Raw genomic sequence first — 10,080 nt, forward strand, 5'->3', positions numbered from 1 at the left:
AATGAAAGTAACAGAAATAAGCAAGAACATTTCAAATGTATCTGAATATTGAATCTCAAATTGTGATAAACCTACCACAGTGTGATATTTCAGAGTAACTATACAATTGATACTGACAAAATAGTTTTATATTCTGCAGGTTATCAAATACTAGAACTTGGCATCTCAAGCTCTTTTAATTTCTGGGGAGGAAATTCAGACTCAAATGCTGTGTCAAATCCAGAAGTAGAAGGGATTGCTTTCCAAATTCTCACCCAAGAGGGTAGAAATCCCATGAAACAGATGATCTGACAACACTTTTGCTATTCAAAATATAAGATGTCATTTGGCACTGAAATCTCACAAGAACAGCTTTGTGTGTTTTCAGTACCATTGAACCTGAATTGTGGCCCCGATTCAGACTTACATCCAGACCACAAGCCCTGTATGAATTTAATAGATCCAGATCTTGACCTGAGTACCAGCTCTTTAGCCATTTTCATAGTATAGCTGCTTGAAAATGTTTGAATTAATAAATTATTTTTTTATTAATGGAAAAAATAAAATTTTTTTAGACAATTTAGACAAATTAACAAATTTGTTAGACCATCTATAAAGTTGTTTGAAATTTTTCTAGATTCAAATTTAGAAAAAACAGGATTTTTTAAAATTGGGAATTTCCCCCCTGCCACCACCCACCAAACTTCAGGAACTCTTTACACTCTATGTGGCTGTAAGAAGCCATCAAACAATGGCATGATCTCAAAAAGTCTTACATCCTACTACAGCACTAAACATGCTTATATATTCCCATTGTGCTACAAAAATACCTATATGCACATTTTAGCACTTTATAGTGGAATTAAAGGCCTTTTAAGTGAACATTTTTCATAAAAGTCACCATCTGAGGCTGTGCTTTTTAGCATAGCAGGAGATTATTTGATGGCTTCTTTAAAGCATAGCAAGTTTTATGAATCAATAATTTCAATTGAAGGGTTTTTCCAATATCACAGAAGGAACTTCGGATGCTTTCAGACATTAACGGGTTGGGGATTGGTTCTGCACAGTGAAGGTGCTGAGTGGTACCCTTAAAACACAAGCTAAAAAGTGCTGAGCAAGACAGGGAATGCAGGGGTACCCAATCCTGGAGGAAGAACTATTCCAAAATCCACAAAACGCAACCAATGAGAGTCTTTCCACCAACTTCAGTAGACTTTGGATCAGTTCCTTAATGAGCATGGCCACTACTCTGCCTATTTGGAGAAGTAAGGCCAAAGAAGGGAGCATGTAGCTAAATGCCTCATTTGTCTGCTCACTTAAGCCTCCTCAGAGAGACAGTCTCCATCTACACCCTGTCCTCTTTTTATCCTATGATCTAGACAGTAAAAGAGAAGGCTTGAAAGAATTCCTGGTCATGATGGAGGATTTATGCCTAATGCTTAATCTTTCATGTATAAATGCTTAACCTCATATATATGCATCCGAAGAAGTGGGCTGTAGTCCACGAAAGCTTATGCTCTAATAAATTTGTTAGTCTCTAAGGTGCCACAAGTACTCCTGTTCTTTTCGCGGATACAGACTAACACGGCTGCTACTCTGAAACCTGCTTAACCTCAAACACCTTGTGCTCATTGCTATGCAAAGTGCAAAATTTTGCAAAATAAAGGTTTCGGACACTGCTGTGAAATGCTTACCAATGTGCTTTGTCCACACTTGAAGGAGCTACGAAGCTGAAGTATTTTATGGAAATTTTAATAAAGAAATATGTTGAAAATAAAATAAAAAGAACCTTTTATAGAGTTCAAAATGTTCAATTTCTTTTTCATTTTCATCCATTATAGCCTAAATATGATGAGAATGGCTGTTAACATAGTATTTCCGGACTGACCAGAAATAGGAAGAATCAGAAACGTCATGAGAAAGCTTCTTGTCATGACTTGCAGCCTAATTTTACACCTTTGGGAGTTGTGCATAGATTACAAACTTTTGGGTGCTTGTATGAACTCAACCCAAACTCTGAATTTATTGAGTTTCACTTATCACTGGCAATAATATCTTCAGGAAAAGTTCAATGCAATTTCAAGTAAATTAGTAAAAAAATATATATACTCTTCTATAAAAATATCTCAATTTCTTTTTCTATCCTAGGTGAAACAATTGCATATTGAAGGTTAAATTTTGGAGAGCCAGACAAAGTGCAAGAGGTAGAGTTGCTTGAATGAAACTGAAGCAGCCTGAACTCTTTGTTTATTGCTTGTTACTTCTCTCGGTACCAGAAATTCTCAGAGGAGCCATCAGAACTAATGTTGAGGACCAGAGACATTTTACTGATTGGAGTCAATTTTAAATTGTCACCCAAAGGATTGTTAAAGTTCCCATCATACAAGTATTTTTTTCTGGATCAATGATCAGGAAAAAAAAGAACAGACCAACTCTTCCACTAGTGAACTATTTGGATTTCATCCAGGGGGCACTAATAAATCTATCTTCCTTAATAGCACTGAAACAGTATAGGTACCTATAGAAGATCTGTGCTCAGAGTCTTTCCACTTCTCTTATGTTACTTAACTTTAATCTTCCCATCCTCAATTGTACTTCATAGCCATTTGGAATGACAGAAATGAGAGAAATTGTTTACAAAGAGGCTACTACAAACACCTGCATGGCTGACAACACTCCCTGTCACATGTTAGTCAGTTGGCTCTATTGCTTGAGAATATACTGATCTTGTAATCTACATTGGTTCTGGATAAAGGGCATTGCACAGGTATTGTCTTTCTTGCAAAATGTTAAGGGAACAAGCTTGGAGTCAGTTCTGGAAAATTTAACTCTTATCATTCAAAACCAGGAGGGTGTTTAATGTCACTGAGCTGGGTTCTGCTTAACTGAGACAAAAGATGCCATTTTAAGGGGGTAAACTAGCAAAGAATATATCTAGTAGAAGAGATTGCCTCTTTTGACCCCTGTCTTATGCCCTAACTGCTTAGGCCAGGTCTACAAAATTTAGCTGTCATAGCTATGTCCACTAGGAGTGTCAGAAAAAAATCTTCCCTCAAGTCAATCTAGTTATGCCAGTAAAGACACACCAGTGGAGACACAATTAGCCGACAGAAGAGTGTTTCAGTCAGTGTAGCTAACGTTATTTGTGGAGGTGATATAGCTATGCTGGCAGAAGAACTCCTTCTGCTGGCTTATTCTCCATTTACACAAGGGGTATGTCTACACTGCATCTGGGAGTGAGTCTCCCAGCCCAGTTCTATAGACTCATGCTAGTGGGGCTCACGCTAAAGATAGTTGTGTAGACCAGTGGTTCTCAAACTAGGGCTGCCGCTTGTTCAGGGAAAGCCCTTGGTGGGCCGGGCGAGTTTGTTTACCTGCCGCGTCCGCAGGTTGGGCCGATCACGACTCCCACTGGCCGCAGTTCGCCGCTCCAGGCCAATGGGGGCTGCAGAAAGGGCGGCCAGCACATCCCTTAGCCTGCACCGCTTCCTGCGGCTGCGATCGGCCGAACCTGCAGACGCAGCAGGTAAACAAATCAACCCGGCCCGCCAGGGGCTTTCCCTGAACAAGCGGTGGCCCTAGTTTGAGAACCGCTGGTGTAGACATTACAGAATAGGCTGGTGATCGGGCTCTCAGGCCCACCCCCCAGGCTTGAGAGCCCAAGCCACAATGTCAAAGTAATGTCTACACAGCTATTTTCAGCATGCTAGTGCAAGCCCAGATGGCACAAATCCGTGGTCCTGGGCTGGACGGCTCATTCCAGAGAGACCCTATGGGCTCTGCTAGCATAACTATACCGTCTAAGGCTCTGTAGCCTAGATGTGTCTTTAGTCTCACTTCCTCTTCCTTTAAAGTACAAGGGAGTTGCATAAGCTAGCTATGTAAATCATCACAAACATTTAAAAGTCCAACCATAAATTCTATTCATCCACCTTGTAGAAATTATCATACAAATGGTAGCAACAGTTTTTCTTGCCCATGAAAAAACAATCACTCACCCAAGTGAGTAGCATTTTACAAGGCTGGCTTGAGTAGAGCACTGCTTATTCTGGGCCCTTTAAGTATACAGTTCTACCAGTTAAAAAAGAATGGGCTTATTACAAGGTGTCTGTTTTTAACTATCCATCCACCAAGTGCCTTGAAGTTTTACTGGTTTGAATCTTCCCTTACTCAGTAATTATGACAATCAGGGTCCAGACACCCCAGGAGGAGAACAGGAGGTCTGAACCACAAAGAATAAGCAATTGAATCAACTGATTGTATACAATATTATTGTACTATAAAAGTAAGGTATCATATGAAAACTTGTGACACTTGGGTCATTAATATTCTTGTGTGATATAAGTACAGTAGCATGTAAAGAGTTATATAGTTCTTCTGGAAATACATTACAAAAATGTTTAGACCAAGCAGTCCAAGTAAAGCTGATAAACAGGTTTGTCCTGTATAAAGGAACATATAGTGGCCAGTCTTTAGGGGTCAAGCTCTGTAAGCCAGAGGCAATAGTTAATACATTTGCAGATGTGGCAAAAAGAATGATCAAGCTAACAAGCAAACGAGGAAACAACATGGCTTGATTTCAAGTAAAAGACAGTGAATGTACATTTGCATCTATGGAAAACAGAATGATCAAATCAGCACAAAGAAGGCCCCAGCTTGCTGAAAAACAAACAGCATGACTAGAGTCTGAACCCCAGGGGATCATTCTGACTCTGAGGACAAAACAATGAGTTTTAGGAAATTTAAAGAGAAGCAAAAAGCCATTTTGGTATCCATCTCTTAAGAGACATAAGGGGCCAGCGCTCTTGGTGTCTGTGACAGGTGGACCCCGAACTGTGTCGGCTGAGGATGCTGAGAGATGATGATAGTGAGAAATTGCCTGACACTGGTACTGAAATCTGTTACATTTTAGATGCTAGAAAATGTTTTTTTGTTTTGTCTTATTTGTAACCATTTTTAGTTTCTTTTCTCTCTGCTTAGTATCACTTAAATCTTTGTTCTTTATTAATAAACTTGTTCTTGTTTTATTATAAATCCATCCCAGTGCTGTTATACTAATGGAAGGTGTGCACGCTCAGCTGAGCCAGCGGGCTGGTGCATATTCTGTCTCTTTGGAGACAGCAGACTTGGGAATTTCTGTGGGCATGCTGGATACTGCAGAGGAATGCTCTTCTAGGGGTTCACTGAATGCTACCTGCAAAGCAAAGTGAAGACAAGCAGGGTCTCAAGGAGTTTCCTGGTGAGTCGGACAGACTGGTATGTAATATTGCCAATCCCAAATGTTTAAAAATCACGAGATTGGCTTTAAAATCATGAGATTATTTAAAATATATATATTTGGTGTTCTTTTTATTTGCCTTCTGCTTTTTGAGCCTTTAGAGTGCACTGGGGTCACATTTTGAAGCTTTCCCCACAGCCCCGAGGGCTAGAGACTTATTTTTTCTTTAAGAATGATGGCTGAAATCATCACCCATCCACTTGACTCCTGGAGCTGGGGCTTTAAAGAAACCAATAATTATCATGAGACTCATGACAAAATCATGAGAGATGACAACATTGGGTGTAGCAGGGGGCTGAGACACTGTCTTAGTTCCAGCAAAGCTCTCTCTTGCTGAGGCCGAGGGGTAACAGTGGTGTACCATTCTGGGAGCCCCAAGAAAGTATCACAGTAACACCTTGCTTTCATTTTCAATAGGCATACAGCAAAGCTCAAACGAAGCCCCCTCCTTTTGGATGCAGCAAGGATTATTCATCCTGACTATGGTGTTGTGATGAGGCCAAAACAGAGATTTGCCACACTTCAAATGCAGCAATGAGGCTTTTATGTTCAAGCTGCTCCTGTTGATACTTGAAGCTATGCCAGATGCCCCACTTCTAATTTTGGGACTAGCAATCATAGGCTATTACTTTATTACTTGAACATCACTGCAGGGCTACAGCTTCCCCTGCCTCTCCCGATCCTATCAGGGATACCTCTGCTAGGTAGGCAGAACAAAGAGCTTGCAATGTCAATGAACAGCATATTTCTATTATGTGAAATGTAAACTACTCCTTGGATTTGATGCAAGCAGGAATTAGGTCATCTGATAACCTGGCAAGCTACACAAAGGACACAGAGGCATTTGTATGAGCAAACATTTATGTAATCATTTCACTTCAATCCTGAGTACCAATGGTTAGTCCTTTAATGTGCACTTTGCATAACCATCAGATAATGCCCAGCTTCTGCTCTGGTTTTTTCCCTGTTTCTGGCTATTGTCCTCCCTTGAACATTTCTGCATTTTCATGTAACACTTACGTTGTGTAACCACTAAACAGATTGTCCTATTTTGCAAAGTGGGCTTCTCTGTAAGCTAGCAGACATCTGCTAAACTGAGCCTTTAATAAAGTCCTGTGCATCCTAGATCACCTTGGCTATTAACTATTGATGAACAGGAACCACTGAACAAGTGTTTGATTTTTTCTCTTTCTCCCCCTCCCCGCCCTGCCCCTGCCCAAACATTCAATATAGCAGAGTTCACATCATAACTGTATTTTATCTTGGGGACTTTTACTATCTTACCATTTGAATAATTTTTATATCATGATTTCTTTGCTCTATTTCATTCCTTGTAATTCAGGCCTTCTGTGATGTCAAACAAAATGAAAATGGGGCCCCACTGGTTCTGGCAGATGAATTCAAACAATACTCTGCAGCTTTATTGTAGCAAGGCCTTTCGTGCTACTACGCTAAGTAAGGTGATGTCAATGGAATCCTTATTCCGAGTGGTTTATTATATTGCAGCCATAAAAATGTGCTTTAGGCTCAAATTGGATTTACAAGATTTCTGCCCAGGAGCATATGTTTTATAAATTTAATTTAAATCAGATTAGCTGTGGTGTTTTTTTTTTTTTAACAACAGAAGGAAAAGAAAGATAGCATGTTGGCCTTTTTCTGGCTTGTTTTTCAGGTCTTCCAACTGCCGCCCCCGTAACAAACCAGTATCTGTTCCTACTCTTTTGTACAAGCATACGATACCATTGACTCCAGTGGGGTTGTGTGGGCATCAATGAAGGTATAGTTTAGCGAGTTTAGCTTTCTGTTCTGTGTTTTAAATGAAATCCTGAGAGATAACTCACAACTTGGACTAAGGGTTTCTAGCATGTAAAACAAAAAATGAACACAGATGATTGAATTATTCATGTTAGAAAAGTAGCTTTGATATATGTAAATGACTTTTCATAGAGGTTTTACAGAAGAAACATCCATTATGTTAACATGTAAAGTCTCATTCAATTCAATAGACTGCATTAGCTCATGTATTACCAACCATTCTAAGAGCATACAGTATTCTTCGTTAACCCAGTATGTAATAATTTCTAATTTGTTTGGCATTATACACCATAACTTCTATGAAATATATACAAACCTGGATAAAGCTGTACATTATGGAGTAACATGGTTTGTAGGCACAGAAAAAACAAACAGTAGCTGGTCAACAATTTTGTCAGTTTTATTTTTAAACAGAAAATGATTTTACAATTTACAAAAAAATTGTTCAAAATTCTCCTTTTTTAATTACAATTTTATTTTGAGTCAACTCAAAATGACACATTTTTCATTTCAGTTTAATACAAACATTCAAAATGAAAACTTGATTTTGATTCAGAGTGTTTTCATTCCATTTGAAATTTTTGTGGGGAAAATAATTCCCATTTTTCAACCAGCCTTAAAAAACAAGAATAACCCCCAGACTCCAATTCTAAAATTTAGCAGTTTCCTTGTATTCTGCAGAGTGGTGTCAGATGGCACAGGTGATGTGGATGGTACAAGGAAAAAGATAGCATTTGTAACGATTACTATGGCCCTCAGTATATTTAGTAGTCAAACTTTGCCCAACTGAAAGCCACAATGATAACTTGCCATGTGTCTCGGACACTAAACAGAACAGGATGAATGGCATATCAGCCAGAGCTGGGTTGTTTGAATAGGGTAGCCGGAGTGGGCAGATAGAGGAGCCTGCCTTCCCCCACTGACTGCTTACAGTATAATGTGGGATTTTGACATAGAGGAATGATGTTGCTAAAAATAAAGAGGGATGGTCACAGTGTTTTGCCAACTGGGCCATAGGCAGTCAGGCCAAGTGGTGAAGATGAGAGTTCAGCCTATCGGTTAGAGCTGGGTCCAGGATTAGCAGAGTCCAGGAAATGAACCAACAGTCAGTAACAGAGGGGTAGAAGCCAAACACCAGAGCCAGGTATTGGTAAACCAGAGTTGTAAGCCAGAGGCAGAGCCAGGGGTCACACCCAAAGCCAGAGGGGAGCAGGGAAAGGAAGCAGACTGGAACAACCAGGAGCAAGGAATGGAAGCAGGGACTGGAGCAAGGGCAAGCACAGCTGCAGGTGAGTAACTCATTGAACAACCCCTGATCTGCTGTGGGGGCCAGGCTTATAAGCAGGGCTGCTAAACCAGCAGCCAATCAGGGGCTGTGGCACTCAGAGTTCTAAGGCAGTGCAGCTGGGTGCATTGGCTACCTAGCCGTGCAGTTAGTCAGGGAGCAGGCCAGCAGCTGGTCTGCTCCCTGCAGGGCCGGCTCTGGCTTTTTTGCCTGGGGCGGCAAAAAAGCCTCCCGTCACCCACCCCCCCACCCCTCCCAGCACGGCAGGGGAGGGTGCTGAGCCCGGCCGCGGGCCTGCTCTCCCCGACCAGCCGGAGCGCCGGGGGGAGGGCGGCGAGCCCGCCACAGCTCCGCTGGTGGCTGGAGCCCCGGGAGGAGGGCGGTGAGCCCAGCCGGGGCTCCGCTCTCCCCGGCGGCCAGAGCGCCGGGGGGAGGGCGGCGAGTCCGGCCGGGGCTCCGCTCTCCCCGACCAGCCAGAGTGCCGGGAGGAGGGCAGCGAGCCAGGCCGGGGCTCCGCTCTCCCCGGCGGCCAGAGCGCCGGGGGGAGGGCGGCGAGTCCGGCCGGGGCTCCGCTCTCCCCGACCAGCCAGAGTGCCGGGAGGAGGGCAGCGAGCCAGGCCGGGGCTCCGCTCTACCCGGCGGCCAAAGCGCCGGGGGAAGGGCGGCGAGCCCAGTCGCAACCCCGCTCTCCCCAGCAGCCAGAGCCGGAGCACCGCGCCGCCCCCTCCAGGTGCCGCCTCAAGCACAAGCTTGGTGTGCTAGTGCCTGGAGCCGGCCCTGGCTCCCTGACACAATGTCATACTGTGAATTGGGGCACACAGGGCCCAATTCAGCCTTGAAGTGATTGCAACTCCACTGGTTTCCATGGAACCACATTCCCACAAGCTGCTGCCTTCATGTTGAAGTTGAGGGCATCTGTGGGCTACATTTTAGGACTCCTCCTCAAGCCGCATTTGTCTCACGTGCCGTATTTCGAGTTCCCTGTTCCATTCCCAAAAATATTCTGTCCATTGTTTTGTATAGGTTTTTGGGTTTTAATACTATTAAAGAAAAAGAAGATTCAATTTTCTGAGTAATTGAATATGAATACATTGAGAAAACAAAGAAATCCCACTTAAAGAGTCATTCCGAAACCTTAACACACTCCAGTGCACCTAGCTGTTGCATGGAACTCAATTCTCAGAAATGTCCAAAAAAAACCAACCCAGATGAATGACAATGAATAAAAGATGGATAACAGTATAAATACAGGAATGATGTCAAAAGAATCTAATGAGTTTGAGGCCTGCCAAGATAAGAATATCTGAAAAGTTCTTTTTATTTGCTGTGGGCTTTTAGTGTCATTAGCGCATATCCACACACATGTATAACCCTGATTCTATTTTAATCTTTTAAACTGAGATCAAGTTTTAATATTTCCAGGTGCATAAAATGTTTAGTCCATGTAATGTCTGCAGCTGATACACATCCGGGTGTAGGAAGGAAGGAACCTTAAGACACCTGCTCTAACTACAATGTCCTGCCTCATATACCAGTGTTTGCTACACAAGGTCGGACAATACATGAGGCTGTCAAGCTGGAAATAGCTAGTCAAGGTGTCTTTCTGGACATATGACAATGGTCAGTTACTAAAATTTAATGCTGGATGTTAGCAGCTCTGCTGGTGGAGACTGGCAGCTGCTCAAATTTCTACCTTCTATTGATATTTGTACGGGTGGGATGA

At 42.4% G+C, this 10,080-nt stretch overlaps 1 long non-coding RNA gene across 1 annotated transcript; it reads left to right on the plus strand.

Moving 5' to 3' along the window:
• Positions 1-1,844: 1,844 nt before the first annotated feature.
• On the plus strand, positions 1,845-6,757 carry LOC122173501 (uncharacterized). Its single transcript, XR_006173963.2, has 3 exons — positions 1,845-2,183; positions 5,024-5,218; positions 5,675-6,757. It is a non-coding gene; the product is annotated as an uncharacterized LOC122173501 (long non-coding RNA).
• Positions 6,758-10,080: the final 3,323 nt, after the last annotated feature.

The sequence above is a fragment of the Chrysemys picta genome, chromosome 3, assembly GCF_011386835.1.
Source record: "Chrysemys picta bellii isolate R12L10 chromosome 3, ASM1138683v2, whole genome shotgun sequence".
NCBI lineage: Eukaryota > Metazoa > Chordata > Testudines > Emydidae > Chrysemys > Chrysemys picta.